Source organism: Notolabrus celidotus, chromosome 4 (assembly GCF_009762535.1).
Source record: "Notolabrus celidotus isolate fNotCel1 chromosome 4, fNotCel1.pri, whole genome shotgun sequence".
Classification (NCBI taxonomy): Eukaryota; Metazoa; Chordata; class Actinopteri; order Labriformes; family Labridae; genus Notolabrus; species Notolabrus celidotus.
This window is the reverse complement of record NC_048275.1, coordinates 11,433,875-11,449,533: the sequence shown is the minus strand read 5'-3', so window position 1 is coordinate 11,449,533 and position 15,659 is coordinate 11,433,875. Positions and strand designations below refer to the sequence as shown.

Sequence of the window (15,659 nt, the reverse complement as noted above, 5' to 3'; positions counted from 1 at the left end):
GATAAACATCAACATGTATCAGCTGTAGATTAACAGTAAACCGAGATCGTAGCAGGGTCGGAAGCGACCGGCTATCAGACATACCACTCTGCCCTCAAGTGTTTCGGCGGAGATTTGCTGCACAACACGGACACATTGACGCAGAAGTATGTAATGCTTATGTCCGCGTCAGCCCCTGCTGCGTAGGGGATACGCAGAAGTATAAAGTGTATAGTGTTCCATATAAAAGAGGGCAAGATGAGATTTTGTTGGAAACACTAGTTCAACTTGAACAGTGGAAAAAAAGCAAATACCAGTTTAGTACACAGGGGGCGCCAAAGTCAACACAAACTGATGCTGAATTGTAGGGAAATGTTGAGTAACGTTAGACTCCTGTAATGCTCAGTACCTCACCTACTACTGATTTTTTTCACCAATGTGATGAGTCAAGCAGTTATTCCTTCCAGCTGCTAAGTGGATTGTGTTCTTACTGCAAACGAACAACTCAGAGGTTAGATTGGAAGCGAGTCCAAATCACCTCTTCCAGGCGATCTCGATTCATTTGTTCTGTTAGCATCAGGGTGCGATTGCTGTGTTCACTTATGTCCAAATAACCAGGCCAAGGAGGAAAAGGACCTCTGTTTCAGAACAATTACTTCAAACGATCCAGGTGTACAAGCACCTTTAGATTATTAGCATTTTGTGTTTGGATTCAATTCATGTGTAGTCTTTGTTTTTACATGTAATATTTAAGTTGATGCAACAACACTGCGCAAAACGTAATATTTTCTTATATGGATACTAGAACATTAATTTCCACAAAGAGTAATGGGCATAATGAGCACCTCTTTGTGACCATCAGACCATGGATAAATGCTGGATTCGTCTCGCCCTGCTTTGTAACAGGGCCATTAAGTTCAACTGAATGATGCACTCTAAACAATGTTTTGATTTATCTTTCAAACAAAGCATCTTTTTTTCAACAGCATAAGGTTTAATACATTTTCATGCCGTGCAATGTTCCGTTTCTTTTTTTTGTTAAAACTCATTCCCTGAAAACGTCATTAAATATGTGACATATGTGACTGTTGAACCAATATCATAGATACTAATCCACTTCAGCAGAGTTTTGAGTTTTGGTCACAGTAGCTGTCTGTCCTTGGGCGCCAGTTTGGCTTGGCAGTTAAATCACGCACCCCATGGACAGAGGCTAGAGCCCTTGAAGCAGGCAGCCAAACCAGCAGCCTTATACTGCATGCCACTCCACATTCTCTCTTCCTAGTGTCCCACTCTACCCACTGACCTATTCTCTCAATTAAGGCATAAAAGCCCCAGAAATAAACCTTAAAAAGTAACTGCCTGTCCTTATCAAATCAAGTAAAGAGTCAGCTGGGTTGTTTGAGGCTGAAGATTGTATCAAATCAAAATCAAAATGCCAAAAATGCAAAACATTTTGCTCAGAGTTAAAAAGAAATCTGAGTGGCAACGAGGGATCTATGGAGGGAGCTCAGCTTCCTCATACACATTCATGATTATCAGCTGTGAGCAAGTCCACAATATGAAAATAAAGCACATGCAGAGACTGTCGGGGTTGGTTGAGGAAGCTATGGTGGCAGTCAGTGTTGGTGTGGCAGGAAATAAAGTCTATGTTTCACACTGTAAGATTTATGATGATCACCAGCCAACTAGACGTAAATGAGCCAATTATGAAGCAGGCATGAGAATATAAGTGCAACCTCAGAGCTCTCCCTGAACTAATGCTACCGTTTACTTTCATTTATTTCTAAAGACAGACTTTTGTCTTTACTGTTACATCCGCACTTCCCTCGCGGGTTTGATGTGGAGGTTCAGTTGGAATATGGTAATTTAACTTTCTTTCATGCATCATTCAGGATTTTGCAATAATTGACTCATAATCTGATGACAGTTGGTGGGTTGTCTGCCTATGTGGCCAAGCTGCTGTCAGTCAAATTAAACTACACCCACACAGTCCTACTGAAGCAGACTAGTACAGTTTGAATAGCTTAATAAGTAATAGATGAGGTTTGTTTCTGAACCTCAACTTTGATTATTGATGAGATACTTGTTGGTGTGTAATTTTTAAGATTCTAGTGAGCTTTGGGGAGATTAAAGGGTTGGTTTGTTTTTGTTTTTAAGTGGGGTTGTATGAGGTACATGTCAATATTAAGTGTATTACCCACAGGGGATGTTGGTTGGCCCCTTTGTTGAGAAACCGATCGAAGAACCAGCACAGAAGCTAAGCTTTCAGCCGCTGCAGATGGGGTCAACTCCACCATGTTATTTAGCCAATTTTAAGAAACTCCAATTCTAGCTTAAGGATGGAGTTGGTGTACGCTTTGTTTCGACATTTTTAAGCTCTTTGCCGTCAGAGAGACGGCAAAGAGCATCATTAATGGATGCAACATCCCTGTGTTCTACAGCCAGCAGTGCGCTGGTCAGCTGATCCCCTGTAGGTAATACACTCACTGTTGACAAGTACCTCATACAACCCCTCTTCAACAAAACCAAACACTCTCTTTATGGAGTACAGTGTTTGTGACGTGAAAATTAAAAAAGATAAAAATACACAACACAAGTTTTAAGAGGTAGAGTGAGGTCACAGATGGATATCACAAACAGGAGCTCTAAATAATAATGAGGAAAATCTCTAACCTCAATTAGAAACAGAATCGCTAAAGCTAGATGAGTCTCAGTGAAAGCCTGGGGCACTTGAAGACAGAATGAACCTTGAGGGGATTTCCTTTTAAGACCACATCAAGTATTTAACATGGAAGCGAACTCTAAGCCCTCCCTCAAATCTCAGCCTCTGGCCCACCGTTCATTTAAAAGCCGGCATCGAATTGGACGTGGCTTTTTGTTCTTTTGTAATAAGTGCGACCACTTAGACTGTTTTCTGTCACCAGGGCTTAGAATATTAATTAGTTTGTAATATTACTCGCAACCAAATAGCACTGTGCTAAGTGAGAGCCCTATTGTACTGACAGAGATATAGTGTAATGTTTCAGCCTAATGGGGAGCTTAAGAGACACTACTCTTATTAAAAATACATCAGATCTCTTGTGGTCTGAAAACACACCTAAATGGATGAAATATGGACTTCCAATGAAGTAGTGAAGACTATCAAACTCAGCACAGGAGGAGACGGAAGCAGAGAGACCGAGGGATGGGAAGACAGAACAGCAGGTGGTTCAGGGAGCAGATCTTTTTTAAGAGTTCTCCCCATCCTCAATCTTCCCATTTTTCTCCTTCATGAGGATGTTAACCGCTGTGAACTGGACTATCTGTTCTCTTTCTCTGCACTCACATATTCTATACTTCCCATCTCATTTGGAATAAATAGCTGCCCTGATTTAGCTGTCAAATTATGCATTCAGATGATGAAATATTGACATCAGCCTGTGAGCCAATGACCTGTCTAATGAGTCCCGAGTGGGAATAACAAGAGGAAAGGTTGCGGGGGTAATAATATGGAACCCTATATCGAAAAGGCACTCACCCATGTCACTTTGATGTTTCACATTAGGTTTTTTTCTCCTCCTCTTGGTAATGTTATCTTTCTGACAATGTCTTCCTTTTGCATTCCCACTCTTGCTCCAAGATTAACAACCCTTTGTACATTAGCAATCAAAGGTACTAGACTGAGGGAGTCAAGTCTTTTAAAGCAGCTGGAGCCCCAGTCTGAATCCAAATTCACATTCATACCGTTTTCACTGCAGGGGCTTGCTTTGTACTTTTCTAGCTCAATGCTGCAAAATGCAAACATACACACACACTCAAACACAGCCGGGCTACAGAGAAAGAAGTCTGGCTGTTGAATATAAAACTGAGAGCTACTGATCATAAATGAGTAATGCAAATATGTAATTAGGGCTCCTGACTGTTTCCACGTTTATCATTTCAGGTCAAATTCCTCTGACAACAGTGTGGAGTGAAGGAACAGAAAAACACATGCCAAGGTCAGTTCACAGCTTCCTTCGTCTAAGTGTGTGAATGTCTTTGTTTTTATGACTTTCTCCTTCTTAACTCCCCGCTTGTTCCGCCCCAAATCCTATTTTGGACATAATTCACCTCTCTGAGTAATGTGCGCGTCCTCTTGATGCTGACAGTTCTACATATTCAGTTTTAAATATTCACACTGTGCTTTCCTTTCTCTTTGCCTCTCTTTCCCCAATCTCTCCTCCCTCCTTTTCTCTCCCAGTGGTGGAAATACGGCCTCGAGGGCAGGGATTACTCATGAAGGATGGTGTAGGCTAGACTTATCTACTCTTGCAAAAGAAGAGCAGATAAGCTGCTGTATTATTCACCTCACTTCTGGAATAAATTGCAATGCAACTTGAAGTTGGAGACACTCATTCCTCTTGGGGATCCTTGCAGATATTTTTTTAATCTAATATTTGAGATAGGTGTGTGTGTGTTCATTCTTGACTTTACCTTGCAAAAAATGATTCAGATCTTAATGAAACTCGCTGAATAAATAAAGATAAGCTAAAAAAAGAAAAGGCCTTGTAGGCTCTTTTTATAATAGGACCAGACTAGTGTAGCATGAACATCAGAACCTATTTAGAGCCAATTATCAGTCCTTATGAATCCTAATAGCTGCATGCCTCCTTTGTTTGCAATGTCAGCTTGCCCATTACTTTGGCCAAGACTGAAGCAGCTCTACAACTACAGGTCGGATTACCATAATATTATGTTCAGGCATGCATTTCCCCCCTCACAGAGAACTGTCCTCACTGGTGGTGCCCTAAAATGTTTTATGTTAACTATTCTATCGTTAACTTGTAAGCATGGTCAACAATATACATAACTGTGCAAAGCTGATGGATTAGCCACATTCTCTGTCTGTCATCAGGCAAATCAATCTTTTCCAAAGCATCACGCAGATACACTTGTTCCCGGTCAGAGAATGACCTGACCAATCAGCATCATTTTAGGAGAAAGAGGCCGCAACTACAGGGGCAGTTTAGTTCTGGCGTAGGCAAGAAGCAGCTGTAAATAATGGCGGCCCGTTAAAAGATTAGCATGGATGCAGCTATGTCAGCAGCTTTAAAAGAACCTGACAACATTTCTCTACACAAAGAAGAGCAAAGGTCTTTAATGCACATTTTTTCTTTCCAAAAACGGCAGAGAATAGTGCATAGACATGACAACGCAGCCTGTCAGGCTCAGGTCATACGGTTTCGGTGCTCTGATTGGCTCGATATGAATGTGGCAGACATAATTCGTCCAATCACCCTCCAAGGCTTTTTTAAGGTTTTTATTGGAAGTTGGGAAGTATATCCCATGCCATGGATTTGTGCAACAATCTATCTGCTGTATCAAGGGACAACATTCATATTTGACTTAATTTACCTTAGTACTGTTCTTAGGTACATTTTTTGAGTATTTGTACTTAACTTCATAATTTTTTTCATTCAGAGGAACTTGTTTCTTTTAATCCTCTACATTTGAAAGACAAATATCGTAATTTTGACTCCACTAAATTTCTGTTGAGTTCTCAAACTCAGTGGGTGAATTTTTTTGTCTATGTGGTGTTGCCGTATGTGTAGGCCATGTGTCTCAGTGGTTGAATGTAGAGCAAACTCAGAGCAATCATCCCTCGAATCAGGCGGTTCATCTAGAGATGGTTATTTCATGGCAGACAAAGATGACCATTCTTGCCTTTTTTTTTTTTTTTGCCCCACAACCGAGTGATTGAATTAACTATCTGTTTGTTTTTTCCATGTTTTCTCTCGGTGTGGATTCATGTAGGACTCTTGTTCCTCTTATTCTGGAGCTGAAAATCTGTGAAGTCTGTTGCATATGTTTAAAAGATATAAGTAATGTTTGCTAAATAGACACAACGTAGCAGAATGTACTCCAATGTTTTCTTGCATGTCATCCAGTATATTAACTCAGGGAATAATTTGACTGAGCAACTTCCACTTGTATTGGAGTAATCGATGACTACGAGTATCTATACTTTGACTCAAGTTATGAAGTTGTGTACTTTGTCCACTACTGCCCCTAGCTGAAGTTTCTGCTGCAATTTTTTTTATGTTCTTTGTTCATTTGTGCAAAAAACAATATTAAAATAAGACAGGAACAGACGTCTACAAAAGAAACTCTTTAAGGTTTGTAAAAAGAAGCCCACATTGAAATTAAAGCATCTGTAAAGTCCTGACACAAGCAAAAGAAATCTAAGAGTTGATAAAACTCTCTGTTCATAACAACCTCACATAAGATGACCATGATAAACACTGCACCTGCTAAATATTATCATGTTAAAACTGTTACAGTGGGCATTTTAGCATGCAGATGTTAGCATCTGTTTCAAAGCAGCACACTGCCTCAGCCTTACAGTGTTGTTAACATGGATACAGCCTTTCCTGCTGCTGCCCAACCGAACGGCCTCAGGGACGAATAAGATGAGTGTTTTATTGATTGACATGAGATACATTAGTATCTGTGGAGCTTATAACCTCAACCTAACAGATGTTGAGTGTAATGTCTTTTTTTATCTCTTCTTTTAACCCATCTCGGTCATATTTACAGCAGATACTATAGAGATACACACATTTTAAACCTTTTTTCAATCAAATATGTTCGATTAAGATTAAGACTCACTCCTCCCCGGTCCTTGGTTGAGGTTCTAAAGTTCAAATGAATATTTTCATTCCAGGGAATAATGACACTGAAAAGGCCAGCCCCTCGTACTTCTCCCTTTAGATTTTATAACCTCTCTTCTTCTATTAGACCCTTTTATTCATGAGGGTACTCTGCTACTTTTATCTCTGAAAATCTCTCTTCCTGGACCATTACTTGTTAATGGTGTTAATAGCAGATCTAGCGCTTTAGGTCACAATATGGATTCATTCGACGGTGAATGAAGACCATTATCTCGGGCAAAGTTAGGTTTTCTCAGTTTAACCGAGCACATCTCCGCCTCCTTGTGTCAATCTGTGAGTGTGTGTGTGTGTGTGTGTGTGTGTGTGTGTGTGTGTGTGTGTGTGTGTGTGTGTGTGTGTGTGTGTGTGTGTGTGTGTGTGTGCGTGTTCAGTAAGACTCTTAGGCAAACTGAGTTAATGGGGGGAGACAAAAGGCTGCCTGAAGTTTGAGCGGTTGTTATATTACAGTAACATATGGGGGATGCCAGGCTGGATAGCAACAAAGCTGTTGGGGTCTATCTCTTCCATTAGCGACTAATTGCTCTGTTTTTATACTTTGGCACATTGAGCAAGGAAAGTTTTTCTTAACAGGACAAGAACATTTGTACAAAGTTTTAATCTCCCTGATTTTCTAGTGAAACGAACACTCGTCTCCGACCTGAGACCGCAGTGATGCAAAGCTTGGTTTCAGGATCCAACTAACGCATGCCATTAATGAATATGGTCTTTTTATACAGGGCAATGCACAAAGCATGAATGCACACGCTTGAATTATTTTGTGGTTTGGGAACTTGCCTCATTGTGATAAACACAGAGCCACAAACACATGGACTCCCTTTGATATAGTCAGTGAGTGAAACGAGGATGAAAAAGAGAAAGGATACTATAATAATTGGTGTTTTCATCCATATCATTTCCCCAAACCCAAACAAAATCTCACACATTGCAAATACTACATTTCAAAGAACAGCTTGTGTAATGGCAGCGTGCAGATTAGAGCGAATAAGAAGGAAGCAAACAAATTTCCCATGAGGCAATGTGCACCGTAACACAAAAGACATACATCACCCCAGAGACTGGGCTGGAGTGAGACATTAAAAAAAAAGAACGCATTGAAAAGATATTTGTGAGAAAACTAAAAACTGTAAAAGAAATCAGGCATAAAATTGCAATGAGTCAAACAAGTGAGGTGAAACCGCCAAAAAACAATTTGTGATGACTTCCCTGGTGTTATCTCTCAACCTCTCGCTCTCTGTGTTCCCATCATGAAGGTGATATGACTGCAAACAGCTAACCAGCACTATGACAGTCTCTATCTGAAAAGTTAGTCAAATAAGCTCCCCATTTCATGGCACAACAGGCTAGACCACTGTAAATGTCACAATGAGTCTTTTGTTTGACTATTAAGCAGGAGTAATTATAGTTTCACTACAATACAGCTGAGCTCTCATGATGTATTTTGGTCCTTAGGGGACGTGAACACAAATACCCTTGTAGGATCAACTGTCAATCACAGGGCTGTTTTATATGTGTGCCTGTGTTTAACTCGCTGTCGGTGTGTGTGTATGTTTGCTGGAGTAAATGAAGGTTGTCATGCCTACAGGGATCCACACAGTAAGCCAGAGGTAAAAAATCCCAGCTTATTAATGCACCATGCGTGCTGTGTGTGTGTGTCTCTGCAGGTGTATGAGCACACATTTTCTTTTGAAGGTGTTTCTTTGAGCGCTTTAAAACACTCCCTTGATTCGTGCTGTATGCATGGTCAGCAACATATCCTGCTGCGTAACTGTGATGGAGTAATTACAAAGATCAAGGTTAGGGGTAACAGAGACAACGGGAATACAGAGAAAGTGTCATTTAAATTACTTTTGTTCTTATTATTCACACAGGAGACATTTTGTTTTGGGACTAACTGCTTTTTTAGTGTTTTGACATTGTAAATATTGATTGTAGCTTTTGGGTGCAACTACTACAGCTTGTTCGACCTCTTAAGTGTGTATTAGAGAACAGCGCTTCTGGCAAGCCGAAGCCACAAGAACAGAGACGCGATCAATGACATCGATCAAGGCAATCAACAGTCAAATGATCAAGCAAAGACAAATAAAGTCGGTGTTGAAAATAATCCAAAAAGAGAAGCCACTAAGTCTTTGAACTATTTTGGATTAAGCGTGAGGTAAATCTGGCGAGATCAAAAGGAGAGAGCGGGGGAAAAAAAAGAAATGTCTTGCAGCAAAACCCACAGAATCAAAGAGGAGTCGGTTGCAAATGATAGTATTCATCCTCACACCACCCTACAAATTACTGCCTGTTTCAGTCACATGAACCCTGCCTCCTTTGCCATTTGAGTCGCAGAGTATAATATGTTTTCTAAATATGGGTTTGAGTTTGATAAGGGAATTGGAAATGAGAAGGCAGCCTTTGTTTATTTGCTTTCCCAGAAATATGTCAAAGAAGAGCAAGTGAGCAAGGCCAATAACCCTTAACACATGCAGCACAGACCCTACTATGAGCTGTAAGTTATTCATTATAGAGAGTCTTGACATGCAAACACTACCCCCATCTATAAAGATAGCATGCAAGCACACAGAGCTCATACTGTGCTGTGTAAATCATGACCAAACAAACATGCACACAAAGGAATATGCTATGGATATTTAAGGTCCATGCTGTGATTGTGCATCACAGAGTCATACACACAAGCATGCATGACCTTGCAGCACCTAGCCTGTATAAAAGAGAGCTCTAAGCTGTGACCAAGGGCCTCAGCTTCCTCGACTTGCATCCATCGCTCAGTGTGAGTGCGCTTTGTGGGAATGTTTATGAAGTTTTGGGAAAAGCATATAACTTATTTAGACAAATTCAAAGACGGAAAAGAATATATTCAGCATCTGATAAGCCTATTTTTTTCCTCCCTCGCTCACTGATGCACCCACAATACCCCCTCTCTCCTTCCTCTCTAGTTCCTCCCTATCTGGCAGCGGGCCAGTTTCCGAACGCGGTGATGGAGCAAAAGAAAATTGATTTCTAAAGAGCTCTGTCTGCTATTCCCGGATATGAAATATGCAACCAGTTATTAGTCGAACACTGATATTAACATAACACGACAACCATGTCAAGATATATATTAAAGATGTCTCTCTTGTTCTCGTGAAAGAGGGACATGAAACACTGTAAAAATGATAATGCCACTTGTTCAAAGCCTGCAAAGATCATTATCAATACGTCACAGTCGTGCTGATATCTGCTTTGTTTGTGCAAAAGAGGCATCAACAGCTCGGTTAGCAAGCCGATGATGATGATGATGCTGTGAGACGGACAGATTCAATATCTTGATCATGAGGACGGGCACAGCGGGCCGTTTGGTAATAGTTGTTTTCCAGCTATTAATGAGTGTACACTTAGAAAGGTCAGATGGCCCACACACTGATACACATGAACACACACATAAACACACATGATGCACTCGTGCAAAACTCGCATGCACACAGTCTGCAGAAAAAGGTCACAGCATACGTTGTGTGAGAAAAAGATATTCGAAGAGGATATGCTGCCTGTTGCTATGGAGCACTTCTGGAGGGAAACATACACACACATACAGACACACACACATACAGTCGCACACCTACACATGATGCACTATCAATCTTAAAGAAAGTAGAGCAGTCATTCGCTCGTGACCACAAACATGCACTCACACACACACGCACTCCCTCAATCAATCCTTGTCCTATTAAAAAAAGAGCAGAAGCTGCAGCCACTTTAAAAAGCAGCAGTGCCTCAATTATTGCCCTCGGACTGTGTTTGTGTGTGTGTCAGTGTTTGTGTCTTACAGTGTGTGAGTGAAAGTGCATGTGCTTTATTTGTATGTATGGAGGGAATGCAGGCACTTTTCAAGAACTACATCCCCTCTCTGTTTATTCCTCCAGGACTGTGTAAATTATGCCAGTCGGTTAATCAGATTCTCCCCCTGATGCAGCTCAGCACCTCATGAGAGACGTACAGACAGAGAGGGGGAGAGTAAAAACGGCTCCTGTACGTTTAAATGGCTCAGAGCCTCGCTGCATATGTTCCACATTATGAACATGCTAATTAACTTGCTTAATTTATTTTTTTTATTTTACATTTTTAACTCCTCTTAGTATCATCACCTGGAGTAACATTAAGAAGTAAAATGCAATGTGTTGGCATAGATATACGCTGTTAGGCTTGTCTTTATCTCTCACCGTGTTCCCCTCAGATTTTTAGAGAGGATACAACAACATACGATAAGATTATCTTCAGTAACTAAGATAGAAGTCAAACAATTAGATATCTTAGTAATTATTTGATAACTGCATAAGTAAAGTCTTTTTTTTTCAAGTTCAAATGCTGCAAGTTTGCACATTTCAGCCATCCTAATATGATTTCCAGTTCTCATCACCTAGAGCGATACTAAACTGAACAATTTATGAAGAGAAAAACAGCTACAATCAACGGTAACCTTTGCTGTTGATACCTGAGCTCATTATTTTCTTGTTGAATTGATTGTTTGGTTTACACAATGTCATAAAAACTGCCTCTTCGTGTTTTATTTTGTGCAACTGCAACCCAAAACCCAATTAAATTCAGTTTATAGTCCAACAACATGAAGAAATGAAAGAAATATCAGAAGTAGATGATTCATTCCCTGTTTTTGGATCAATTAATTTACCGTCTGATCATTCCAGCTCTTTTTTTTTAAGAGTTTCCGGACAGAGAAAGCATCTTTGAGGAAGTCAGCTAATTTTCAGGCAACCATTAAAGGCAATTTTACTCTAATTTCTGCCATTTAATAATAACAATTGTTAGGTGCACCTCTATTACAGCATATAAGGTATATATTCTGTTGTAGCTACTGTAAGTGACACCCTGCTGCCCTGCCTGCTGCAGTGACCTGAAGTACAGTAGAAGTCAGCGCCTGCTAATCAATACCTGTACGTAAACAGAGCATGAAGCCTCAGCTCGGCTCAGGTTGGACAGGCCACATGAAGAAAATAGACCTGGTGTGACTTACAGGCACAGTATAAACCGCAGACTGTGCTGCCTGGGGTAAAATGCCCTTTTCAGAGGACTGATGGTGGCTGCTTGTGATGACATAAATAACTTGGAATTGTTTTACTTTATGACACCTCATTACAATGTGTCTGAGTGAGTGATATGTGATATTTAGGGAAAGCCTGCTCTCTTCATGTGTGTGTCAGCCTTGGTGACAGGCAGGCGGGCGCTGTGTAAAGGCCATAAGCTGGTATCATCCTGCCTCCAACGCCCCATATAAGTCTGACTGGACATTCATCCCAGAGTGACAAATATTTGCAATGAGAGGGCTCTCAATGAGATGGATAGCAGCCAGTGAAACTAGATGCAGCAAGTATCAGCACTAATCCATATTATATCTGACATGTGTCTCATTTTCACATTTCACTGAGAGTCATTACAGAGGATGGCACTGGGCTCAGGGTGTGCTATGGTGTGAAAAGTTTCTAAATCATGGGGAAAATCCCTGCGTCTAATACCAGCTTCAGCGGGTTGCCAGGTTTTTCTAAATCCATTCAAAGTGCTCTACAGCTGAGGAGACCAGAGACGAACTGATTGCCTGAGAACTAATGTGCTGCTATTTTGATAATTGATTAATCATTTAGGTAACTTATTAAGCAGAAAGCCCAGCCATCATGTGGCGTCATATTTTCCAGTGTGAAGATGAGCTTATCTTCTTCATCCTTGTGTCAGTGTGAACTGTATCTTTGCGTTTTGCACTTTGTTGACAAGACCAGAAATGTAATGACCTAAACTTACACTCAGGGATACATCTCCACTATTATCCAACACTTCATTTAGTAAAACCAAAATAAAGTTATTGATTAATTAGAAAAATAATCATATTGGGAGTTAATTGCATCCCCTCATTAGTCGAGAACCTCGTGGTGACCCCCCTGAGACAATGAACAAACAGGGTTAACAAACTGAAAGATAACTCAGGAGAAGAGCGTTTAAGGAAAACTGTATTATGATGCAGTTTCAAATGCTGTAGATTAGGGCATATTGCATGTCCAGATTAAAAAATATATCACAAAGTTTGCAGATGATGCCTCAAACTCCACGGACACTCACTATCCCAGCAGGATCTCCCTAGAAATATTGAGTGCTATAAAGGTGCCAAACTTTCTGTATTTCGTCTGAAATACAGCGTCCAGGGCGTCAAATAACGAGGTCGGTGACGGTCGATAATTCATCTGTTGAACGAAGTGCCCGGTCAGTGTTTCCCAGTCCATCACTCACCTTGCGCAGAGGCAGTGACTCCTCTTCACGAGACCGTCAACCATCCGCCGACCGCCTGTAATCCTTCAGCGTCCTTTAAAATCCCACAAATGGAACAACAGTCTTGGCAGGTGGCGCTTCCGTTGCAACGCTGCAGTTGAATAAAGATATTCAGTGTGTTTCTTGCTGGAAATCACGCCGTCCTCTCCACAGGAAATAAATAAATAAAGAATAAAAACAGAACTCTCTCGCGCTGCTCTCTGTCGTGATGCTCGTGTCCTCTAGCGACTCCTCTGTAGCCCGTAGTACCGCGCGCAGGGATGAAGGAACGCTCCTCTGTTGATATCATCCACTACTACTCCGACCAAAAGGCACAAAAACAAAGTGAGCTATCCCAGCGCGAGCGAGGAAGAGGAGGGGCGGGGGGGAGAGATGAAGGAGAGGAAGAAAGTGCGAGCAGCCTTCACCGGGATGAATGAAAGACAGAAAGCGCTCCCGGCTCACCAACGTGTGTGTGAGTGAACGCGAGGTCTGCTTAGTGAGTGAGTGAGTGGGAGCTCTGGTCGAGTGAGTAGGTTTCCGCATGGTGCACCCACATGAATATCGTCTTACATAAAAATGAACAGAGACAGAAAGAGCGCGCGAATTCCCCTGCACAGAAGTGTTATACTGTTGATGTTGTGTTTCCATAGCAGCTACTGTATCCTAATTAAGTGTTTATGTGGCCCAGGTGGGCGCCAATCACCACTGACATTAACAGATATCTGATGTTCTACAATTTTCTAATGAACTCAGCAATATTACTGTGCAACATTAGTGTTATGGTTCCCCATCATGAGGTGAAATCTGATTGGTGGAGCCAGGATTAAAATGGGAAAATAAAATTTAGTCTTTGACAACTTTTTCAAGCCGCTTTTCTTCACTCATGCTTTTTTTTCCTCCTAATACACCGAAAAGTCTGACCTTATTCAAACTCCTAACATTTGGTTACTTACAGCAGGAAAGGGAGTCAGGGTTTTTCACATTGCTTACACTTCAGACATGCTGCAATGCAACCTGTTATGAAGGCTAGCTAGTTATGCTGTTAAAGTTGCAAACTTGCAATACCAGGGGAAAGGACCACTGTGATTGCCTATATCCTCTGTAAATAGATTCACTCTTTAGCCATGGACTTAGACATTCCATACAGCTTTCAAAAGACCTGAACACTTGTTCTTTAAACGGCCAGCAGGGGGAGACCAATGTATAATGGACAGCGTTGCCCCGCCTTTTCCCATTAAATGGTTTGAAGCCAAAATATCCCATTCCAGAACGCAGACATCTTGTACATTTTCTGCAGCCAGAGTCGGCGCGGTAGGAAATTTGTGTTTCCACTGCAACAAGCTCCACCCTACGGCGTACCGTCACAAGGTCATGGAGTTTCTCTCTACAGCAGCTGTCAATCAAAGTAAACCCGGATGTAAAACCCCATTTTTTAACCTCTAATGACTAACGATAAAGAAACCTTTCAGAAAAAAAGAGGCCTTGAACACAAAACAGTCAAATAATAACTACATATCACCACAGCATACGGATGTGAGAAACATTCATACGACGTGTATTTATTTTTTAAAGTTTGACTGCAGCCCCATTCGAATGAATGGGGGAGACAGAGTTTTTGACCAAACTGCAGCCAGCCACCAGGAGGAGCAGCTCTTTGCGGCGGCCTCACTTCGAGCCGAGCAAGATGACGTCCATTTTTTTTCAGTCTATGGAGGCGACTCCTCTGGTTGCTGAGAGAAGTCTGTTTGTATCAAAGCAGTTAAGATTATGAACCAATTTCTTTGTTTCTTTTACCCTTGTTGGCATTTTTATGAGTTTATAGTCTCAATCATTAGTTCCATGTCTTCTATAAGATGGCGTGATTTATTTAATTATGACTGAAGCAAGGTTTGTGGGTAGTTTCAATTCACAAGTGGTTGAACAAGAATGAAGACTTAAGCCTAATTTGTACCTCTGTGTTGATTCCATGCCGTAGCATACGTACTCACATAGCCCTGTACTTATGCAGGAGGCTACGTACGCATATTGATGTGCACCACCTAAAAATTATATCTAGGCTGTGAAACCACGCTGGCTTCAAGTCCTGTGGTTGGTCCACTGGGTAGCATCATGTTCTGCATTAACAATATTTCCTCTATGGCCACCATCGCCCCCCACCTACACTGACTCTGCAACCACACATTCTATCTCCTCCGCCGTCTCTTCTCTTTTTCTCTTTGCATTAATTGCAGTAAGAACGGCTGCTGCTCAGTATTTATCAGCTTCATCTCCAACATTGTATGATTGGATTGAGTTGCCTTTGTTTCATGTGCACAAACAAGCCAGAAGCTGTTGATAGCACTACCATAGAAATCGCACTGCCAACTAGTGTTTAGACTGAGTACTGCAGAGCAATGGTAACACTCCAACATACAAGTATAGTGATTGTAGGCCACTGGCTCAGAGTCAACACAGATGCATAAACAAAGGTTAAACTATGAAAAACAACTCTGTAATTCAAACATGGTCACCTCTGGCTCCAGAAAAAATAGAGGCTTTAAAGTCAAATCAGTTCTGTCTTGTGGGCAGGGTGGTGAAAGTTTATGAACTTCTTGAGTGCAGATGTGGTATTTCATTTGAGAAGGATCAACACTGCAATTAATGTGTAATCCAAGAGTGATAACAGGGCAGCTGTGGCTCAGACTGATGGTTTGTTTG

The 15,659-nt window shown here is 41.2% G+C and overlaps 1 protein-coding gene and 1 long non-coding RNA gene across 3 annotated transcripts in view; one reads left to right on the top strand and one right to left on the bottom strand.

Annotated features, from left to right (window-relative positions):
- Positions 1 to 4,437, top strand: part of LOC117812012 — a 67,053-nt gene extending 62,616 nt beyond the window's left edge. The window contains exons 4-5 of the long non-coding RNA XR_004631106.1: positions 3,902 to 3,956; positions 4,199 to 4,437. This is a non-coding gene — a long non-coding RNA (uncharacterized LOC117812012). The remainder of the gene's footprint in view (positions 1 to 3,901; positions 3,957 to 4,198) is intronic.
- Positions 1 to 13,765, bottom strand: part of zgc:171482 (zinc finger protein) — an 83,173-nt gene extending 69,408 nt beyond the window's left edge. For both annotated transcript variants that reach the window (XM_034682531.1, XM_034682532.1), the window contains exon 1: positions 12,942 to 13,765. The gene's annotated coding sequence lies outside the window, so the exon portion shown is untranslated. The remainder of the gene's footprint in view (positions 1 to 12,941) is intronic.
- Between the last annotated feature and the right edge of the window lie 1,894 nt (positions 13,766 to 15,659).